This window comes from Suncus etruscus, chromosome 2 (assembly GCF_024139225.1).
Source record: "Suncus etruscus isolate mSunEtr1 chromosome 2, mSunEtr1.pri.cur, whole genome shotgun sequence".
In the NCBI taxonomy this organism is placed as follows: domain Eukaryota; kingdom Metazoa; phylum Chordata; class Mammalia; order Eulipotyphla; family Soricidae; genus Suncus; species Suncus etruscus.
The window spans coordinates 137519101-137542377 of NC_064849.1; the positions used below are offsets into that span (position 1 = coordinate 137519101).

The window sequence follows — 23277 nt, forward strand, 5'->3', positions numbered from 1 at the left end:
TGTTTACAAACTCTTTCAGGATATGAGAGAATACTCAGAAATCATGGGCTTTTGTCATAAGGACTCTTATTAGAAGGGACAAAAATTGGGTTATTTCCAACATTTTGATTATAAGTCAAACCAAATTTGTAACTACAGGCAGGAATTCCCAATTGATGCTCTGCTTCAAATTCAGGAGCATGTAGATCTTTTACTACAGTGATTATCAGTGAGATGGGGTCAAATGTAGACTATGAACAGCCAAGGGCAGCTTCAAAATCTCTTTTTCTCAGGAATGAGTGACCTGCTACCACAAACAGGTCATGCTAAATAAAGAGGGATTATGGATAAAAATGTATGAACACTATGAAAACAGAAGTGAGACTAAAGAGCACATCTTTGCTTTCTGTGGAGCTTGGAAAGAGTTTTTCCATCAGCTTCCCAATGTCTTATTTCCTTAGGAGTTAGTTCATAGCAGGAGACAGCTGTCTGTGACCTATGTTAGCAATGGCTTTCTGAATCTAAGTTTAAAATGTTGGCCATGCACAGTGATTCTCACTTGGAACATTCACCATCTCTTCATTTTTATTTATTTATTTTTTTTTTTTGGTTTTTGGGCCACACCCGGTAACGCTCAGGGGTTACTCCTGGCTATGCGCTCAGAAGTCGCTCCTGGCTTGGGGGACCATATGGGACGCCGGGGGATCGAACCGCGGTCCGTCTCCTAGGCTAGCGCAGGTAAGGCAGGCACCTTACCTCCAGCGCCACCGCCCGGCCCCCTCTTCATTTTTTGTGCAGACAAACCTATCATTTTTTTCCCATTGTCCTTTTTCCTGTATAGTTGCAATTTTTCCTGCAGAGATTTTTTTTTCTTTTAGAGTTCCATATTTAGAAGATTCTTTTTTTGGGTTGGTTGGTTGGTTGGTTGGTTGGTTGGTTGGTTGGTTGGTTGGTTGGTTGGTTTGGGAGCTACACCTGGCAATGCTTGGGAGTTACTCCTGTGCTGAAGTTTATGCTTCAGGGACCAGGCAGTTCTGGAAACAACTTAGGTCTCCTGCATGCAAAGCATGCCTGCATGTGATCAGCCTATTGAGCTAACTCTGGCTCTTTCCCACTTTTTGAGGTGTGTTCTCTTAATAGCACTTGAACGCATACTATGTAAGGCCCAGGGAAGTTAAAAACAAAAGGAAGGGGCCGGCGTGGTGGCGCTAGAGGTAAGGTGTCTGTCTTGCCAGCGCTAGCCTAGGACGGACCCCAGTTCGATCCCCTGGCATCCCATATGGTCCCCCAAGCCAGGAGCGACTTCTGAGCGCATAGCAAGGAGTAACCCCTGAGCGTTACCGGGTGTGGCCCCAAAACCAAAAAAACAAAAGGAAGTCTCTGTATGTCTCTGGAGCTGAGAGCTGCTGTGTCCTGCTTCAAAGCCGGCTTTGAAAAGCTATGCATTGCAAAACGTATTTGTTGTAGCCATTAATCCAGACATTACCTCTGATTTAAAATTCTGCTAAAATTATTTTATATATTTTTGTTTTGCAGGTTAAAGTTTTTTTTTAATAAAGATACTATTTACAGTCGCATGGGGGGAGCGCGAAAAATGTTTTCTTCTTCCTAGGGGGGCATGACAGAAAATAATTGAGAAGCACTGGTCTAGGGAGACTAATTAGAAAGGGAGAAAAGTAAGACCCAAGACTTCTGACACTTTTGAGAGACGATAATAATTTTTTAATTACACAATAAAATCAACAATTGAAAAATGCTAAACACTCACTCTCATAAATCAGAAAAAATTCATTCAGGATAAGTCAGAATAATCTATCAGAACAGGATGCTGAGTTAACCAGTTTCCATCCTATTCAGGATATGCTTGTTACTCATTGGTTGGAAGCACTGGATGGAAGCATTGATAAATGCTATGATAAATGCATTTATTGATAAATGCATTGATAAATGATATGTTATTTCATGTATAATATATGTTATAATAATAACATAATGATATCAAAGGTGATAATGATCATTATTATTATTAATAATAATTTTATTTATATTTATAATTATAATAATAAATATTATTTATATATGCTATATAAATAATATGTAATATATAATACTTATTAGCAACATAACAGAAAAATAATAGTGATATTATTTAATTCTGTAGGCTATGCTACATGCTGCACTATTGGAAGATTTATCTACATACATAACGTATTATGTAAAGTAGTTAGCATTATATTACTTATTTTCTAGTAGAGGGTACTGCAATGAAAAAAATTAAGACCTAAAAGTCACACAAGTATGTGGCAGATTTGAATCTTATTATTGGCTAATAAAGAAAGGACCTAGAAGCCAATCTCAACCAACCTCAACCTCTGCCTTACAGAGGACAGAGCTGGAGGGTTCTATTAAGGCTTCTGCCATGCCATCATTTTGTTTGAAGGAGGACATGAACTTTTCTGCTTTTTTTCCCCTAGAAGTTTCTTTTATTGAAATGCTAGTGAAGAGCAGAATTATACAGACAGACTTAATGTAATACATAGACATGCTAATTTTAAATTACAACTTAAATTATATAATATTCTAATGCAATGTTACCTCAATTAAAAATTCATTAAAAGTTGTGTGTCTCAAGTTAAATTGGTAAGCCAGAAGAAGGATAAAAAACCAGAATATCACTTATATATGGTATTTAGAATAACTGAATGAGAGATTACAATGGTTTAAAGTGAAGTTGTCCAGATCATTCTTGTTTTCAGAGTATATAAAGAAGTAAAATATAAAGTGGATGGGAGGGGAAGAAAACATGTGAAGTAGCAAGGGGCATTCAAGTATTATGGCATTAAGGAAGGACAGAGCTAAATATTCAAAGCACACTAAAATAATGACTCCCAAACTATAATAACCAAACTTTATATAATATAAAATTTTATAATAATCAAACTTTAAAATGTGCCTGTCAAGATGGCCAGCTGGTATTAAGGGGGTGGGTATAGTATGGGAGAGAACCTGAGAAGCTTGGTGGAAGGAAATTGACATTGGTGATGGGATTGGTGCTAGAATAATGTTTGTCTGAAACTCAACTATAGATATCTTTGTAAATCATGAAACTTTAATTTTAAAAAATAAAAGAATTGTATGTCAATAGCTATTTTATAAATCAAGGGTAAAGTTGGCTTATAGGTTCAAATATTTAAATAAAATCATCTTTTTTTAAAAAGCAGAAATGCTGTGGCTACCTAAGTATAGCTACCAAAGTAATTTATTTTTATAGTAGAAGTTAGACGAAAACAAAAATGACTGATTATGGCACTAATGATGTGTTTATATGTTATTTATATGAAAGAATATGAATATCCATAAAGTCTTTCTTATATTCTCTATATTCTCTCCTTTAAGAGATGGTATATAAGGGCCGAAGAGATAGCATGGAGGTAAGGCATTTGCCTTTCATACAGAAGGTCATCAGTTCGAATCTGGCTTCCCATATGGTCCCCCATGCCTGCCAGGAGCAATTTCTGAGCATGGAGCCAGGAGTTTCCCCTGAGCACTGCTGGGTGTGTCCCCAAAACCACACACACACACACACACACACACACACACACACACACACACACAAAAGCAAAGAGATGGTATATAATTTCCCAAACCTTTTGTGTGGGTAAAATTTCAACAAAAAAGCTGAAGTGATCATAAGTGATCTGAGAATCTGGGTCAATGAAAAATGCAGTCTTATTCAGTTCTTATTCAGTTCTTATTCAGTTCTCTCTTGAATCACCTATTCAAGTAAACCAGCTTCCATGTTGGAAAAAGAGCTCCAGGAGAGAGCAAGAAATTAGCAAGAAATCTTCTTGTTAAGCAACCTCATGAGTGAGCTTGGCAGTGATCCTTCAGTCCCAGTAGAGCCTTCAGGGCCAATAGCCTGGGTGGACATCTGGACAGAAATATCACAAGAAATGCTGGCCAGTGCCATTCAGCCAAACCACTTCCCAAATCTTGAAACTGTGAAATTATAAATGTTTGTTGTTTCAAGTCTCTAAGTTTAAGGGTAATGGCTTATACAGCAACAGGTAACAACTGCATGGTACCATGGCAGCCAGTAAACCTTGGCCAAATTATTCATAATCAAATAGTTTAAGGAGCATATTTTAAGGTTGGAAAGAGCAGAGTGTTTTGCCTGTTAATGGAACAGAGCACCCATGACTTGTTTGCTGCCAAATATTTTGAAATTGAGGGATTATATATATACAAAATTAACATGTAACTTATACTTATCTACCCTCTGTTTCAAGATCTGAGAAAAGTCTTTCTCCTCTCACTTCACCTCATGTTCTGCACTGAATAGACTGACTTCTCTGCTATTTGAGAGCTGAGAGCAGTTTGATTTGAACACAACTGTTGCTTAGCAATAGCAAGACCTTAATGACTCTAGTCTCTTCAGAAAATGGAGAGGAGCCTCCCTGTGTAGCTATTGTCTGTCTGTGAGGCTGAATTTAAAATAGTAATTATCATTTTAAGCTTAAATTGAAACTGGCCTATGTGACATCTTAAACTTAACCCTAGCATCTCAGCTACCCAGGGGGCTGGGCTGGCCTAGTTTAAGGCAACTTTGGAAAAAGGCTGGTGTCTGGGAATTATGGGGCATTAAGAAGTCTATGACAAAGCTTCAAAGAAGCTAGGAACTCTTTCCTTTGTTAATGGTTTGAATTCCTGATATATATCAAGTTTGTGTTTCCGGGATTAAATATTTGGCACCTAATGTTGTGCTTAGAAAATAGGGCAGTAATATTAGAGACAATCTATTGATGAGTAAGAATTCCGGAGAAATATTGTGGGATAGAAAAAGGAGAGAACTCTAAGTCTTATTTCACTATCTAGCTCTGTTGCAAAGGCTCCCAGAAATGTCAGTGACTTAGCAGATTTTTAACATGAGATATATATATATATATATATATATATATATATATATATATATATGATTTTTCATTGCAGAGTTTGGTATTAAGAGTTAGAAATTTCTGCCTCAATCAAAAGTGTAATTCTTCTCATATTGAATGTCACACAAATTAATTTCATTATTAAAACCAGTATTTCTGTTAAGTGACAGGTGCCCATAAAAGACTATATCAAGTACTATGGAAAGATAAAAATGAAATAAGAGACATATTCTCTATTCAGATGAAGATACTAGATTAACAAGTAAATCTCAAATGATCAAGATGTAAATATTCTAGACTCTGATCACAATCAGTATAATTATTGGGTATGTTGTTTAAACTGTGGAGTTGCAAATTGAGGGAAAATGTTACATTAGTAAGATAACAAGACTTCATTGACCTTGAAAGAAGAGGTTCATGTTGTTTTAAAGTATTTTAGATAATTTTCTCATTTGTCAATTTTCTGTGGCAGTAACTTTTTTATTGATTAAAAATTTTTGATGGGGAGAAGTATAAAATCTTAGAAATTTCACTGATATTATGTTAAGTAGAGACAGTTTCTGTCATCCTGGACTAATTAATACTACCAAGATTTCTGCACAAGCATCATAATGAGCAGTGATGAAAGATTTACAGTGAAGCAAATTCTATTTGAGTGGTTGCAAAAACCAGCAGCTATAAGCCTACAGGAAACCTATAATAAACTTGTCAACCAGTAAAAAATGATATTGCATGCATAGATGTGTTTTAAATAAATAGAACAAATAATCATTGTCCAGAAATTGTTGGATCATCTAGTAAAGACACTAAATACTTATTTACGTGGAGCATTCAGGTGGAACAGCTGTGGTATTACCTGCCTGTAACTTACATCTCTACAGTACGTATGCTCTGTGCTTGTTTCTAATCATCAAAATCCTGTACACACTGTCAGAACTAATTCAGAAATAGGTAATTTAAGATAAATCTTCAAATGGCAAACAATGTTAGGTTCTGGTATTGGTTCCGATTCCTATGCATTGTGCATCAAATCCTTTCCCAGCATCTTCCCAAAGGCAAATAGTCTGAGCAGAAACTAGAGTCTGCTGTATCCTTATCCCCCACCTTTCTCTCTGCATCATTCAGTAGTTGTAAGTGTTCTTCTCTTTCTCTTTTTTTCCTATCCTAGCCATAATAATTTTCAAAGACCTTATAGCTCACATTTGTGTCCTATCTTGCCATTGCAATGTCTTTTAATAAGTGATGGTACATGTCTAGGAAGTCTAGGAAGTCAACAAATCAACAAGTCTAGAAAGAAGTCAAATGTTACTTTTCTTTTCTCATAGATAAAGAAACTAACTCTGCTAGGTAAAAAGACTTACTCAAGGGCAGTTATAAATTTCAGGTCTCTTGATTCCTAATCCAGAGTAACTAGCATCCAGATTATTTGGTTACCTAAGTAGTATTTAAGAGCCATAGTTATTTGCATAATTAATTGTATGGTGATTAATGAATCATTTTAATTGTCTGCAATTGCCATAAAATTAATTGTTCTAAAATGATTTAAATAATTATACACATTTAAATATGGATCTTAATTTCTTATCATCTATGATTCAGCCTCTTTCTACTATATACATGAAAATATTTCAAAGAGAGTCTTTCTTATGTTTTTTCCCATGCTCGATTTCTTCCTCCTTTCTTTTTTTGAGATACCTAGGATTGAGCCCTGACATCATCTATGAAAGGCAAGCACTGTCCCGTGTTAACCCCCTCTGTCTTTCTTGTGTATTTCATACCTTGCATTTAACTTCTCAACAGGGCTGGGATTTATTGAGACACTTGAAAAATATCTTTAGAGATTTCAACATAATAGTTTAGTCTTTGAAATATTTCTTCAAATAAATATATAACAGAGTGATCTTGGCTTGTAAAAGAAACCCTTGAAGTCACCAAGATGATTTTATTTTGTCATTTGCGTTCTATTTATTTTGTTATTTAAAAATCCTCTCACTTGAGTTTCTTCGGAATATATTCTGTATACATTCAACTACTTTGGGCTTCTGTCTCTTATTTTGCAAGATAAGTGCTCTGGCATTTTAAACACTCTAAGCAGCATTAGTGAGACATTTAATATGCCATACAACACCCCATTTAAAAAAAAAAAACAAGAATTCAACTTCATTCTACATCAAGTAAGATACTTGTTTTTGTAAGTATGTATTTTCCAAACATGAATATAGTTTCACTGTTAAGATAACTTAATAGATTTCAAAAATGCCATTTATCCAAAGACTAATACAAGGATATCACTATATACCGTATTTTCTGGTGTATAAGACGACTTTTTTTAACCCATGAAAAACTTCTTAAAAGTCGGGGTCATCCTATACGCTGGTATACAGCATGCTGAAACTTAGGCCAGATTCAGGAACGAGTGATCCACCCCCCTCTTAAAGCTGCATCCATGGCTCACTCCTCTGCTTGTCCTGATTCATTTTTCAGGGGACACTGAGGCGCTGAGCTACTGAGCGATGCATCTCATCCAGTTGCTGGGTGTCATCGCTGGTAGGCAGCTTTCCAGTACTCAGTCCTCTGTTCAGCGTTTATGGGACACAGAGGAGGCGCTCTGTCTTCCCCTAGCTGTCCTTTTAATCACTGCACCCCAGCTAGCTGCTCTTGCAGGAGCTCCCTCTCCCTGCTCTCAATGTTTACATGTTTGATGACAAATAGCCTTATGTTTATAAGTGTCAGTTTTCCAGCTAAGTACATGCATAAACATTTGAATTAAAATTTCCATATTAAAATCAAATCTTACGTTTTTTAATTTCCATTTGGTGTGCATTAAAAGAGGAGTAGTCTTATACAGCGAATATAGCCCAAACCCTATATTTTAACAGGAAAAGTAGGGGGGTCTTTTTATATGTCCAGTTGTCTTACACGCCAAAAACTAAGGTATATACATATGTTGTTTTATAATACTAACTGCATACATAAAACAAATTTAATTCAATGTCATTTCAATAAAATATTTTAATAGAAATAACTCATAACTCATATATCTTGGCCATTTCACTTGAGTTGAAGAGCCACCACATGAAAATAATATCCTATTACACTTCCAATATGATCTCATATGCACAGTTACAAATCCCAATTGGTCCTACATAAACAAACTTAATAATGTGAAAGAGCCAAAGCGCTTAGCAAACTACTTATTAATTTTATATGGGCCCTCTAATTCATTTTTTATTTGATATTCATATTTTTTTGTAATGCCTGATCAATCCCAGTTCATATCTGTGGACTTGCACTACTCTCACATGACCCTCGCTGCTGCCTAGGTCTAACAACCACCTATTGGTGATTCAGCAATGCTTAAGTGCCTGTTGTACAGCCACACTCCAAGGAATCCCAGTTTGCAGGGGCTAAGGACCAAGTTTGCTCTGGAACTTCATGGATTTTTCTCATCTATATAATGTCAACACAAAAACCTACTACATCGTCTTTTCATTTGGGTTGTCCAAATCCTAATCCAGTTGCCTCAAATGGAGCAGGGACAGATAAATAATCAAGAGCCATTTCAAAAGATCAGTGTTTGGTTGATACATAACTTTAAATCATAACTTTCAGTGCTTTATCATGATTCTTTTTTGTTTTGTTTTGTTTTGTTTGGATTTTGGGTCACACCCGGCGGTGCTCAGGGGTTACTCCTGGCTGTCTGCTCAGAAATAGCTCCTGGTAGGCACGGGGGATCATATGGGACACCAGGATTCGAACCAACCACCTTAGGTGCTGGATCGGCTGCTTGCAAGGCAAACACCGCTGTGCTATCTCTCCGGGCCCGCTTTATCATGATTCTTAAACTATTGCAGGCTATTATATTACTTATGACATCCCATTTAAAGCATACAATTAACTGACTTTTAGTATCCTCCTGACATGCTAGAATCTCTGACTTTTTGTCTTATGCTGACATTTTAGAATCTCTACTGGATTTCCAGTCTTAGTTTTGAACATCCTTGGATGACCTACTGTGGGAGCCATTAAGTTCTGTTATGATGAACTCAGAACTTTTCCTTGTTTCTTTCTGGTGGAGAGAGAATTCAGATTCAGATAAGTCTCCTTACTCTCAGAACTGTTAACCCTGAGGATCTGAGTTTCTTTGAGGCATATAAAGAGAGACTGTGTGCCCCTTCTCAAGACAGTACTTGCTGGGGAAATGGTTTTTGATTGTGGGTGTCTGATAAAGACAATAGGAGGAAGATATTCAGGAAAGTTTATTGTAAGAAAGGCCTGAGATTTTAGACATGTTTAAATGGGTTATTAGTGAGGACAGGTAATATAAGTCTCCAGAAGTGGTCAAACATTCTGCATCTGAGTTCTACCATTCTCTAACTGCATGATCTGAAGCTGCCTTTGAGGATTTTATTTTCTCATCCTTAAAGTGAGGATAGTAATTGTGCCTACATCATAGAATTATTGTGATGAGGATTAAATTGGATGATCCATGTGCTATTTTAAACTCAGCATTTAAAAACAATTAAGTGCCCAATGACTATTTGCTGCTTTTATTATTAGTTGTTTCTTGCATATGGTTTATAAGCCTCTTGAGAAGGGGACTGTGTCTTTATCATCTCATCTCCAGTTCTTTTTAGGATGACAAACCACAATGTTAAATTAAAATGAATGAGTTCCTGTTTCCTATTTCTTCTCCCCCACATGTTTTTCCTGCCTCACTCAAATGTACACATGTGTTTATGTGTGTATACATATGAACATATATACTATCACATGGGCAAGAAATTTCAAATGTATTTGAATTGTATGCTATCTCATAGCATTGAGTGAAAGGAGTCTAGTTTCTGGTACAATTAGGAGACCTAGAACTAACTTTAAAATGAATTTATGCTAGATAATTATATTTGTCACAAACTCTTCTGTGTGACAAATACCTGGGGAGTTAAGTGGTAAGAAGTTAATCAGTATGTTTTTACAGAAGTAATAATAGTATATGTTTAGGCCAGAACAATTGTACAGCATGCAGGATACTTGTCTTACATATGGCTCACTGTACATCTCATATGATTCCTGGTGCACTGCCAAGAGTAATTCCTTGAGTGCAAATTCAGTAATAAGTGTGAGCACCACCGACTATGGCCCCAAAAGAAAAAAAAAAAACAGACAGAGATGCTTAGGACTTGCACTGTAACTGGACCATTCCCATTGGGAAAAGAGTCCCAATGTTATTGTAGACATTTTTGATAGACCATGGCAAAAAAATAGAGAAACTATGTAGACCATTAAATTGTGAATACAAGACTCTAAATAATAAGTTAATAATATAATAATGATATTAGTTCACAGTTAGCAAAGTGTTAAGGGTCTGTAAGAAATCTAAGAAGGGAGAGCCAAAGAGAGCAGACTAGGAGCATTTATAGTATAAGCCAGTCCCACCCCTAACCTCTAGAGAGACATCTCTTGAATGTATTTATTTACTCTTCATGTCATTTTGGAAAGGGCTTTGATCACAACTCTCACAGCATTTCAAGTCAGACAGCATAGCCTGGGATTTATTCTAGATAGAATAAAGAGGCATTTTGTGACAGAGAACTGATGTCTTAATAATAACACTTATATTTGCAGTTTTCTATCTGGAAGTGTTGTATATCCCAGTGGATGTATACTACATAAATTATTGTCATTATCAAGGAAAGTTTCTCCAGTTTAGAATTTGTTTTCTCTCAGACTGCACTTTTTTGTGCTTGTAGGGTCTTGTGCTATGACTGCTATTGTTTATTGGCATTGTGGGTTAATCACATATGTTCTTTTTTGAATATCAGTTTCCTTATCACCTCTTCCCAATTGTGTTTCATTTACTGGATGGTTTCAAAGTTAGTGTTTTTCTTTTTCTTTTTCTTTTTTTTTTTTTGGGGGGGGGGCACACCTGGCGATGCTCAGGGGATACTCCTGGCTGTCTGCTCAGAAATAGCTCCTGGCAGGCACGGGGGACCATATGGGACACTGGAATTCGAACCAACCACCTTTGGTCCTGGATTGGCTGCTTGCAAGGCAAGCGCCGCTGTGCTATATCTCCGGGCCCAAGAGTTAGTGTTTTTCTAACACAGCAATCAGAAGGAAAGGCACTCACTACAGAGGACAAACTTATAGAATAAAGTGCAGGATAACACATGGCTTAAGTCCCATTTCCTGGCTCCTAGGACTTCTTTATGGCTACTTATAGCCAATTGATATTTTCCTGCTTCTTGGTTGATTAAACCAAAAAGGTTCTCTTGAATTCAAAGAGTTTGAACATGGAAAGGCAGGAAGACTGGATAAAACAAAGATTATATCCAGTAATATTGAGTAGTTTTCAGAAGTTTTATTTCACTTGTGCATTTGCGGTATTTTTTAATGCTCAGATTCTTTGAGGTTTCTCTTGACATAGCTTTACCCTGACACTTCCCTAACCATACTGTATGTCATGGGTGCAGCTGCTGAACTGATGTTTCAAAAGATGACTTTCAAAATCACTATTTTGGGCCATATCCAAGTTCTCAGCCACACTGATGCTATGATCATGTTTGTGCTCCAGTATATTTGCCAATATGGTTAAATTCAGTTTATGATTTTTTGGCTGTTAATTTAATGCACTTATTTTAATGCATAATGACTATAATACTTTACTCATTAAAATACTTAATATGCTGAGTTTTCATAGTCAAAAGGAGCTATGGAAGTAGTGTTACATCTATGGAATAATAAATTTTTGTTTAAATTCAAGTAAATATAAGTAAAAACTCAACTTTTGGATACTCATTATTAATAATTTGCAGCTATCATCAATATTTAATTTAATATTCTTCTTGTCAAAGTATAAAATAGTTTGGCATATTTAAATGAAACAGGGTGGTTAAATTTAGGTTATACTTTCCCCTTTATGATAGCCAGATTTTTAGGGAGTATATAACTCTCTCTCATAAAGCTATCAACTACAAACATGTGACTTCATCTACTTCAGATGAAAATTCTATGATGCATTTGTATTTGCCAGAATTTTAAGTGTTTAAGTTGTGATTTTTAAAAGATTAAGAAAATTGACAAAAGTATAAGTTAATTTCATAAAACATAAATAAGGTTTGTAAGAAGATTAAAATTAATTCTATGAAAATTGAAGCAGTTATAAAGAAATATTATAAACAACTTTATGTCACTAATGAAATAAAAATGTTTTGTAGGACACATACTTAAAATGAGTAAGAAAAATATAGAACATTCTAATAGATCTATAGAAAGTTAAATTGAATTTGAAATTAAAAAGTATTTCCCAAAGAAACTCCGAAACCTAAACCTATATGTCCTTATGATTATTTCTACAAAGCATTTAAAGTGTAATAAAGTTTATCCTTTACAAGATATTCCAGAAAAGAAAAGAAAAAAACACATCAGCTTATTTTATGAAACTTACTAGTCTTACCAGGATACTAAAAGAAAGCTATAAACTAATATCCCATGTGACTATAGATATAGATATTTTCAATAAAATATTTATAAGCCAAATTCAGCAACTTATAAAAAGTATTAAACTTCATAATCAACTGGGATTTGTTCTAGGAATGCTTAGTTAGCTTTGTTTCAGAAAAATAATAGAATATTATTTATACTTATAATAAAGAATAAAATATTATGGTGAAGGAAAATAACATTTTTAAATTCTGTAATCAAAAAAGCAGAAACAGAAAGGTTATTTCTTTGATAATTGCACATATTGAAAAAAGTTAGCTATTTTTTGGTAAAAATATTGAATAAGTACTGAATGCTTAGTGAGAACAGTATCACGGAGACTCACTTTTGTGGTTTTGAATTTTTTTTAAATATAAGGGCATCCTAAGCAGAAGAAAGGAAGAAGTTAAGTTGCTATTATTCACAAATGACATGGTTCTGTCTGTGGCAAATCATAAAGACTCCACTAGAAAAAAATAAATAAAAAAACCCATCTATTAGAACTAATAAAAGCAAGTTCAACGAGGTTGTAAAATAATAGTCCAAATACAAAAATCAATTGTTTTATACACTAACAATGAACAATTCAATAATAAAATTGGGGTAAATGTTCTATTTACAGTAACATCAAAAAGAATAAAATATTCAAGACTAAATTAGTCAATATTCCAATATCCTTGATGAACATTGATGCAAAGATCCACAACAAAATATTAGTGAATCAAACCCAACAATAAAAAAAATCACTAATCATGATCAAGTGGGCTTCATCTTGAGTCAAGAATGAATCAATGTACAAATATCAACAAGATAGATATCTTAATCCCTGTACTATCTTTCCAGCCCCTATTTATGATTTGAAGATGACTTTTTGCTTGTTTGTTTATTTTTGGGCCACACCTGGTGACACTCAAGGGTTACTCCGGGCTATGCACTCAGAAATCGCTCTTGGCTTGTGGACTCCGGAGATAGAACCCAGGTCTGTCCTGGGTCAGCCACATGCAAGGCAAATACCCTACTGCTGTGTTATCACTCCACCCCCTGAAGATGACTTTTGCTAAGATCATTTTAGTATAAAGGTTGTATCAATTGTCTTGTAAGATCATTAATTTGACCTTGTACTTAATTTGATCTTTGTCTTATAAGATCATGTAATTTGAGTCTCAGATGTACTAAATTCAAGCCCCTTTTTGGAATGAATGTATATAGGCCCACTGCATGTTAACAAAAGAATGAGTTAGTATAGAACCATTGGCTTTTATGACCCTTAAACCAGCTCTTACAGCACTGAATATTAGCTTGCTGCTGACAAAATTGGTTATATTAAGATCAAGATGGCCTCTATGGTAGTCTACTGCTTTGCTTTTATTCCCTATCATTAGAGAATATTTCTGAGGAATGATCTTGACAGAAGTAAAAGGTTTTCCTAGGCTAATGACTAGAAATAAGCACTAATGAATAGTCGAGATAGTATTAAATCCTCACCCTTTAGTCCTGAGGGAAAAAGCCTTTGAAGTCTTCCAGATCCTTGAAAACGAATCCTTTCTAGAAAAAATACTCAATAGCAGTGTCACTGATCCTACTACTGACCTGGAGAGGAGAAAAAAATTATTGTGTTGTCCCTGCAATACCTCTTTCTAGATTTATACCAACATTTCCATATATAAGTTATTATGTGTGTAAGATTTGATACCTTATATAAATCTTTGTAGTGAATATATTACTCTAAACACTGTTGGCCCCAAAGAATGCATTGCTCATGTATGTGTCCTATATGTATTATAATCTTTCTACCTGAATTCTTTAATTTGATGAGTTCATCTTGTTTTCTGAGTCTATAAAACTATCTTTTGCAGTGGTTGATTTGCAATTAAGTGAGAAGCCAGACACATACACAGAAAAAAGTTTGAAAATTCTCAGACTTTCATTCCTCTGGAAATAGACTCAATAGTTCCTTATGAGCTGGGATTGTTCTCAGAGGAAAAGAGAAGCTTCTGAATGATCTTATTTGCTGTCAGTGAGAACAGGGGCTTTAGCAAGGTCAAACTTCAGATCATCGCAGAAGCTATGTCTCTAAAAGTGGAATGTCCTTTCTTCAGAGAATCCCAAGGCTTGCTTGAATAGGGTTCTTGCCTTGCCTCTGACTTTTGTTGGAAAGGTAGCTCCTCACTCCTAATTGCAAACATTGAGCATCCTGGGAAAATTTCTGGACGATTTCACATCTTTTTCTCTGTTATTTGTCAACATTTTGTTGTTGGAAACAAATGAATTTTAAAGGGGGGCTCAAATTCAGTGTGCTCAGGATTGACCTCTGGCATGCTCAGAGAATCATATGAAGTGCCTGAGGATAGTGCCAGAATAGTCCACATCTAAGGCAAGTACCTTAACCCCTATACTATTTTTCTAACCTCAAAGGTACTTTTTACAACAGAAGCATTTCACTGCAGAAAATTAGGTGCTTAGGAAGTGCTAGAAGCATAGGCTTGAGACTAGACTTCTAGTAATCACTTCTACAACACTAAATAAAACTGACCTATAGCTAGATGCTATACTGCCCTTCCCAAATGGTAGGCAGGTAGATAGAGATTGCTAGAAAGGCTGACCTGAGAAGATAGCAGTATTGCTCATTGGTGCATAGGTAATTGTTGTGCCTCAAAGCTGCCTGTGTAAGCTGCAACACCATACTCTTACTGCAAAAGAGTTCAACTTCCATAGTCAGAGTCTCTAATGTGATTTTACATCTTTATTTTTTGTTTGTTTTTTGTTTTTGATTTTGGGCCACAACTGTTGACACTCAGGGATTATTCCTGGCTATGCACTCAGAAATTGCTCCTGGCTTGGGGGAACCTTATGGGATGCCGGGGGATTGAACCGCAGTCCTTCCTAAGTTAGCACTTGCAGGGCAGACACCTTACCTCTAGCGCCACCGCTCCAGCCCCTTCTTTTTTTTATTTTTTATTTATTTATTTATTTTTATTTAAACACCTTGATTACATACATGATTGTTTTGGGGTTTCAGTCATGTAAAGAACACCACCCATCACCAGTGCAACATTCCCATCACCAATGTCCAAGTCTCCCTCCTACCCACCCAACCCCCGCCTGTACTCTAAACAGGCTCTCCATTTCCCTCATACATTCTCATTATAAGGAAAATTCAAAATGTAGTTATTTCTCTAACTAAACTCATCACTCTTTGTGGTGAGCTTCCTATGGTGAGCTGGAACATCCAGCTCTTTTCACTTTTGTGTCTGGAAATTATTATTGCAAGAATGTCTTTCATTTCTCTTAAAACCCATAGATGAGTGAGACCATTCTGCGTTTTTCTCTCTCTCTCTGACTTATTTCACTCAGCATAATAGATTCCGTATACATCCATGTATAGGAAAATTTCATGACTTCATCTCTCCTGACAGCTGCATAATATTCCATTGTGTATATGTACCACAGTTTCTTTAGCCATTCATCTGTTGAAGGGCATCTTGGTTGTTTCCAGAGTCTTGCTATGGTAAATAGTGCTGCAATGAATATAGGTGTAAGGAAGGGGTTTTTGTACTGTATTTTTGTGTTCCTAGGGTATATTGCTAGGAGTGGTATAGCTGGATCATATGGGAGCTCGATTTCCAGTTTTTGAAGGAATCTCCATATCGCTTTCCATAAAGGTTGAACTAGACGGCATTCCCACCAGCAGTGGATAAGAGTTCCTTTCTCTCCACATCCCCGCCAACACTGTTTGTTCTCATTCTTTGTGATGTGTGCCATTCTCTGTGGTGTGAGGTGGTATCTCATCGTTGTTTTGATTTGCATCTCCCTGATGATTAGTGATGTGGAGCATTTTTTCATGTGTCTCTTGGCCATTTGTATTTCTTCTTTGTCAAAGTGTCTGTTCATTTCTTCTCCCCATTTTTTGATGGGATTAGATGTTTTTTTCTTGTAAAGTTCTGTCAGTGCCTTGTATATTTTGGAGATTAGCCCCTTATCTGATGGGTATTGGGTGAATAGTTTCTCCCACTCAGTGGGTGGCTCTTGTATCCTGGGCACTATTTCCTTTGAGGTGCAGAAACTTCTCAGCTTAATATATTCCCATCTGTTAATCTCTGCTTTCACTTGCTTGGAGAGTGCAGTTTCCTCCTTGAAGATGCCTGTAATGTCCTGGAGTATCTTGCCTATGTGCTGTTCTATATATCTTATGGTTTTGGGGCTGATATCGAGGTCTTTAATCCATTTGGATTTTACCTTCGTGCATGATGATAGCTGGGGGTCTACGTTCAATTTTTTGCAAGCGGCTATCCAATTGTGCCAACACCACTTGTTGAAGAGGCTTTCCCTGCTCCATTTAGGGTTTCCTGCTCCTTTATCGAAAATTAGGTGGTTGTATGTCTGGGGAACATTTTCTGAGTATTCAAGTCTATTCCACTGGTCTGAGGGCCTGTCCTTATTCCAATACCATGCTGTTTTGATAACTATTGCTTTGTAGTACAGTTTAAAGTTGGGGAAAGTAATTCCTCCCATATTCTTTTTCCCAATGATTGCTTTAGCTATTCGAGGGTGTTTATTGTTCCAAATGAATTTCAAAAGTGCCTGATCCACTTCTTTGAAGAATGTCATGGGTATCTTTAGAGGGATAGCATTAAATCTGTATAATGCCTTGGGGAGTATTGCCATTTTGATGATGTTAATCCTGCCAATCCACGAGCAGGGTATGCGTTTCCATTTCCGCGTGTCCTCTCTTATTTCTTGGAGCAGAGTTTTATAGTTTTCTTTGTATAGGTCCTTCACATTTTTAGTCAAGTTGATTCCAAGATATTTGAGTTTGTGTGGCACTATTGTGAATGGGATTGTTTTCTTAATGTCCATCTCTTCCTTATTGCTATTGGTGTATAGAAAGGCCATTGATTTTTGTGTGTTAATTTTGTAGCCTGCCACCTTGCTATATGAGTCTATTGTTTCTAGAAGCTTTTTGGTGGAGTCTTTAGGGTTTTCTAAGTAGAGTATCATGTCATCTGCAAACAGTGAGAGCTTGACTTCTTCCTTTCCTATTTGAATTCCCTTGATATCTTTTTCTTGCCTAATCGCTATAGCAAGTACTTCCAGTGCTATGTTGAATAGGAGTGGTGAGAGAGGACAGCCTTGTCTTGTACCAGAATTTAGAGGGAAGGCTTTTAGTTTTTCTCCATTGAGGATAATATTTGCCATTGGCTTGTGGTAGATGGCTTCAACTAGATTGAGAAAGGTTCCTTCCATTCCCATCTTGCTGAGAGTTTTGATCAAGAATGGGTGTTGGACCTTATCAAATGCTTTCTCTGCATCTATTGATATGATCATGTGGTTTTTATTTTTCTTGTTATTGATGTTGTGTATGATGTTGATGGATTTATGGATGTTAAACCAGCCTTGCATTCCTGGGATGAAACCTACTTGATCATAGTGGATGATCTTCTTAATGAGGCATTGAATCCTATTTGCCAGGATTTTGTTGAAGATCTTTGCATCGGCATTCATCAGCGATATTGGTCTGTAATTTTCTTTTTTTGTAGCATCTCTGTCTGGTTTAGGTATCAAGGTGATGTTGGCTTCATAAAAGCTATTTGGAAGTGTTTCCGTTTGTTCAATTTCATGAAAGAGTCTTGCCAGGATTGGTAGTAGTTCCTCTTGGAAAGTTTGAAAGAATTCATTAGTGAATCCATCTGGGCCTGGGCTTTTGTTTTTCGGCAGACCTTTGATTACCGTTTTGATTTCATCAATGGTGATGGGGGTGTTTAGATATGCTACATCCTCTTCCTTCAACCGTGGAAGATTATAAGAGTCCAAGAATTTATCCATTTCTTCCAGGTTCTCATTTTTAGTGGCGTAGAGTTTCTCAAAGTAGTTTCTGATTACCCTTTGAATCTCTGTCATATCAGTAGTGATCTCTCCTTTTTCATTCCTAATACGAGTTATCAAGTTTCTCTCTCTCTCTTTCTTTGTTAGGTTTGCCAGTGGTCTATCAATCTTGTTTATTTTTTCAAAGAACCAACTTCTGCTTTCGTTGATCTTTCGGATTGTTTTTTGGGTTTCCACTTCATTGATTTCTGCTCTCAGCTTTGTTATTTCCTTCTGTCTTCCTATTTTTGGGTCCTTTTGTTGAGCACTTTCTAGTTCTATTAGCTGTGTCATTAAGCTACTCAGGTAAGCTCCTTCTTCCTTCCTGATGTGTGCTTGCAAAGCTATAAATTTTCCTCTCAGTACTGCTTTTGCTGTGTCCCATAAGTTCTGATAGTTTGTGTCTTTATTGTCATTTGTTTCCAGGAACCTTTTGATTTCCTCCTTGATTTCATCTCGGACCCACTGGTTATTGAGTATGAGGCTGTTTAACTTCCAGGTGTTAATGTTTTTCTTCTGAGTCCCTTTGGAATTCACAAATAATTTCAGAGCCTTGTGGTCAGCAAAGGTAGTCTGCAAAATTTCTATCCTCTTGATATTATGGAGATATGTTTTATGTGCCAGCATGTAGTCTATCCTGGAGAATGTCCCATGTACGCTCCAGCCCCTTCTAATGTTATTTTAAAACCTGAATTGCATGAGAACCTGGGAAATGCGATTTTTAGCATTTGAAAACCCTCAACTCATCAGAGTTCATTTTGTTCTCATAATATCATGCTACTGGTTATGTTTATAAAACACTTTTAGAAATAAATCTTCTATAAAAGTTGGTTATTATTGCTGTTTGGTAGTCATACCCAGCTATGCTCAGGGCTTATTCCTGGCTCTATGATCCTGTTAGTGTGCATATGTAGTGGTGGGGATCAAACTAGGGTAAGTTGTATGCAGAGCAATTACTTTAGCTCCTGTACTATCTCTCTAGCCCTACTGGTATGTTTTTAAACCATCTGAAGTCAAATACTGACATGAATATGTTTGAAAAATATAAAAACAAGAGCAGTGCACATGATGTGTTGCCTGAGTACATGATGTCCAAACACATGTTGCCAGAAATTTCCCTGCTTGGGCCATGTATTTTCCTACTTCAATGTTAGACTGTGTACCGAGGTTCTCTCTGCCTTTAGAGGATCCTGTGCTCTCTTTTGTGCATGTTACTAGTTACTCTTTCTTTGTTAATCTCTCCCTCCCCTTTCTAAGTACCTCAATTTTTTTTTTACTTACAGAAAAAAAGAGATCAGCAAATAGGTATCAAAGGTGTTCTCACAAGCATAATACATTTCTGCTGAGCTACCCCAAAATGAACTTACTTGAAACATTTTTAGGTAAAGCAATGATTGTGCAGTATGTAGTCTGGCTACAAGAGGAATATGCCCTTAGAGGATATGGGAGTGGATTATGGAGAAAGGTTTCCAGTGTGCGCATTTGAGTGACCATCAAGGCCTGTGCTTAGAATAAGGTGTCCCTTTTATCTCTGACTGCAAAAAATTCAACTATGAATTATCAACTATGTATCCAAGCATTCTAATGAGGTGTGTGAGAAATTCTGAAATCTGAGAGTTAGGCTAGTGGGCTACACTAGATGTTTACTCACTTGAAAGCAGGATCACTGAATGCCACAGTCTTATCTGTGTTGATGTGAATGTTTCAAGGACATTGAAATAAAGAATTGCTTCCTTATGAGGTGATTGAGGGTGTTTATTAGATGTATCCATATAGCTGTTCTTGGCATGTAATACACACAGTATAAATCATTGCTAATATTGTTTTTTATTATGAGGTTAACTTGCTTAGAGGAGAATTGTAAAACTATAGTGAATTTAATTACTGAGTAAATATATATTATCTATAAAATTATAGTGATCTTAATATTTTAACTCCCCATCTGATATTTTCTCTGTAGTATCTTTTCCTACACCTTTAATTAATAGTTTTGGATGAGGCTCAGCAGTGGTTAGTCGGCCGTGGACAACACTGCTTATTCTCAGTCATCAGAGCCGATGTCTCAGTAAAGGATGTGATGCTTTTCAGGCTTTGCAAACCTGTGGATACCCAGGCCACCACAAGGGGGACTCAGGGGCCTCCAGGGCTAGACTTATTGATGCTTGGTGCACCATGTAGTGCCAGGGTCCAACTCAGGTCTGTACATACCTTGCAGGCTCAATTGCTATACTTTCCACCAGCTCTTTCCTAGGCCTTTTTAACCTATAGGCCTTCCTCTGATGAGTCAAACACTGTTGCTGCCTTGAATTTGAGAAAAGACTACAAATTTAGCCGGGCATGTTGCAGCCATGTGTACATGCACTCTATAGGTTCAGTATTCATCATGAAAGCCTTAGAATCTTGAGTCTATCGAGCTCTGTTTACTTTTGGAAAGTTATTTATTTATTTTTTTTTTTACCAAAATGGCTTTGCTCCATTCTTTTTGTTTTGTTTTGTTTTTGGGTCAAATTCAGTGAAGCTCAGGGGTTACTCCTAGCTACACGCTTAGAAATCACTCCTGGGTTGGGGGACCATATGGATGCTGGGGATAGAACCGAGGTACTTTCTGGGTTAGCCGAGTGCAAGGCAAACACCTTACTGTTGTGCTATTGTTACGACCCCTCTTTGATCCATTCTTACATACTGTGAGTTAAGGTTTCTGCCCTTCATATTGGACCAGATTTAATGAAGGAATGACTTACCCTTTTTTGAATTGCAGGAACAAATATGGGTTGTCAACTTGGATATGAATCAAGTACTTAGGTAGAAAATATTTTAGTACATGTATCTGGTAGACGATTGAATCATTTTTAGACTACTAAATCACTTCTTGGAAAATTGAGTTAGAAAAATATATTTTTACAAATTTGTGGTTTCGGGCCCGGAGGGATAGCACAGCGGCATTTGCCTTGCAAGCAGCCGATCCAGGACCAAAGGTGGTTGGTTCAAATCCCGGTGTCCCATATGGTCCCCCGTGCCTGCCAGGAGCTATTTCTGAGCAGACAGCCAGGAGTAACCCCTGAGCACCGCGGAGTGTGGCCCAAAAACAAAAAAACAAAAACAAAAAAACAAATTTGTGGTTTCAAAAAAGAACTTTCTCTAGCCTGATGAATACTGATAGCAACACAGAGAATGGAATGCTTGAGGAGCTTCTGGTACCTTCTGGTAGTTTCCAGATTTTAACTGTTAGCCCAATCAGCCAAGTTTGGATTCTAGAGAGAAAACTGTCACACTTCTTATATGGGAAATAAAATTCCATGAACATTAGTGGAAATTAAAGTCAATGGAGATGAGGTAAAGGCTTCTGGGTAGAGCCATAAAGCTTTTCAGTACATTAAAAAACTTTTAGTAATTTACATTGAACATAATCAACATTGAGCTGTTGTCTTTCATTAAAATGGTACAAAACAGTACAGTGTTGAGGGAAGGATAGAGTTGGGACTGATCAGGAAGGATGCCCTGGGATGAAGTGCACTTCCACCTTGCATAGGACCAACTGTTTGACCACAGTGTGCAAGCACCAGTGGCTAAAATGAAAGTACAATAGGATACTTCATGTCTTGCGGTTATAGACTCTGGAGAGGATAGAATTGTGGTACATTCCAGAGGCAGGGAGGTTCAGCAACCTCCTGACTCAGGAAATACCAAGGTCTTCCAATAAATGGAATTAGTCTGTGGGTTTCTTTATACACAAATAATACAAATGAATAAAACTCTTGGATTCATCTCTAAAAACATTTGAACAGTTTGAGCACCAACTCTGTTTGCTTGAAAAGAGATGAAAAAATGATGGTGAGAAGCCAGATGTTCATCATGGAGATTTCAAAACTGGGACCCAATTTGTTCTGGTACTTGCCTTGCAGTAACTTAGGAATGACCCCACCCACCTTGGATCCAGACTGTATCATTGTTGGAAAGTCTAAAATCAATGTTTCCAATAATTTTGTTGGGAATATTTTCAGCAATTCCCAGCATTATTTCTCCCTGTTTTTGTCCATTAGTGCTTCCCAAGATTAGATGTTTTCAAATTGCAACCAAACCCCACCTGCCCCTGTTACCTCAGTGGAGATGTTCCATGGTACCTATGTCCATTACCACTATGGGGAGCTGGTGCCATTCTCTGCTACCTTGCCCAGACCCTAGTTCTTTCTCCTTAACAAATTACCCATTCATATTCCACTTTTCTTCTGGTCACTCAACTTTTGGGAGCCCTTGCTGTCTTTCCTATCATCTGATTTGGGTCTGTCTATAGCTCATGAATATTCCAAGTGAAGCTCCATGATCAGCAGGTGAGAAATGGGGCTCTCTTCACTTATGAAGTCTCATGGGAGCTCAAAGGTCAGGAATTGATGCTGCCCAACTTTTCCAATAAGCACTCAGGTCTGAAGCACTTATAGAAGAATATTGAGGCACATCCATGCCAAGCCCTTGCCTACTTACAAATATTCTTAGGACACATGTAGGAATCAAAATTTTCCTTCTTTCTCTCATTTTCACCTGGAAAGGAATGAGTGTGTTGAGCAAGGGTCTTTATAAGACAAGAAGAGGAACTCATAGATGCTATAGGAAAGGTAGGAGGTAGAAAATAGACTATGCAGGAGAAGGGAAGATGCTGACTGTGCAGTAGAAATTTCAGCTTTATCTAAGCAATGCTGAGGCAGGCACCCCAGAGGCATTTAGATAAACTCATGTGATCCTGCGATCTTTTCCAAGGCCACTCAGGGAGGAAAGCCCATAAACCCCTGCCCTTATACAGGGACCAGACAGATAATACAAGGGAAAAGAACTTGTCTTGCATAGGTTAACCCCCAATTAAATTCCCTAGCACCCCGTATGGTCTCCATCAAGTATCATCAAAAGTGATTCCTGAGCACAGAGCCAGAAATTTCTAAACATAGTAGGCTATGGCCCCCAAAACAACAATAACAACTAAAACTCCCCGGTGCATTGCTCTGCTCTTCCTATCACATCTTGCTATTCT

At 37.0% G+C, this 23277-nt stretch overlaps 1 protein-coding gene across 1 annotated transcript in view; it reads left to right on the forward strand.

The window, feature by feature from the left end:
• The window catches only part of RASGRF2 (Ras protein specific guanine nucleotide releasing factor 2), a 265084-nt gene that overhangs the window by 180189 nt on the left and 61618 nt on the right, over positions 1 to 23277 (forward strand). The window lies entirely within an intron of this gene.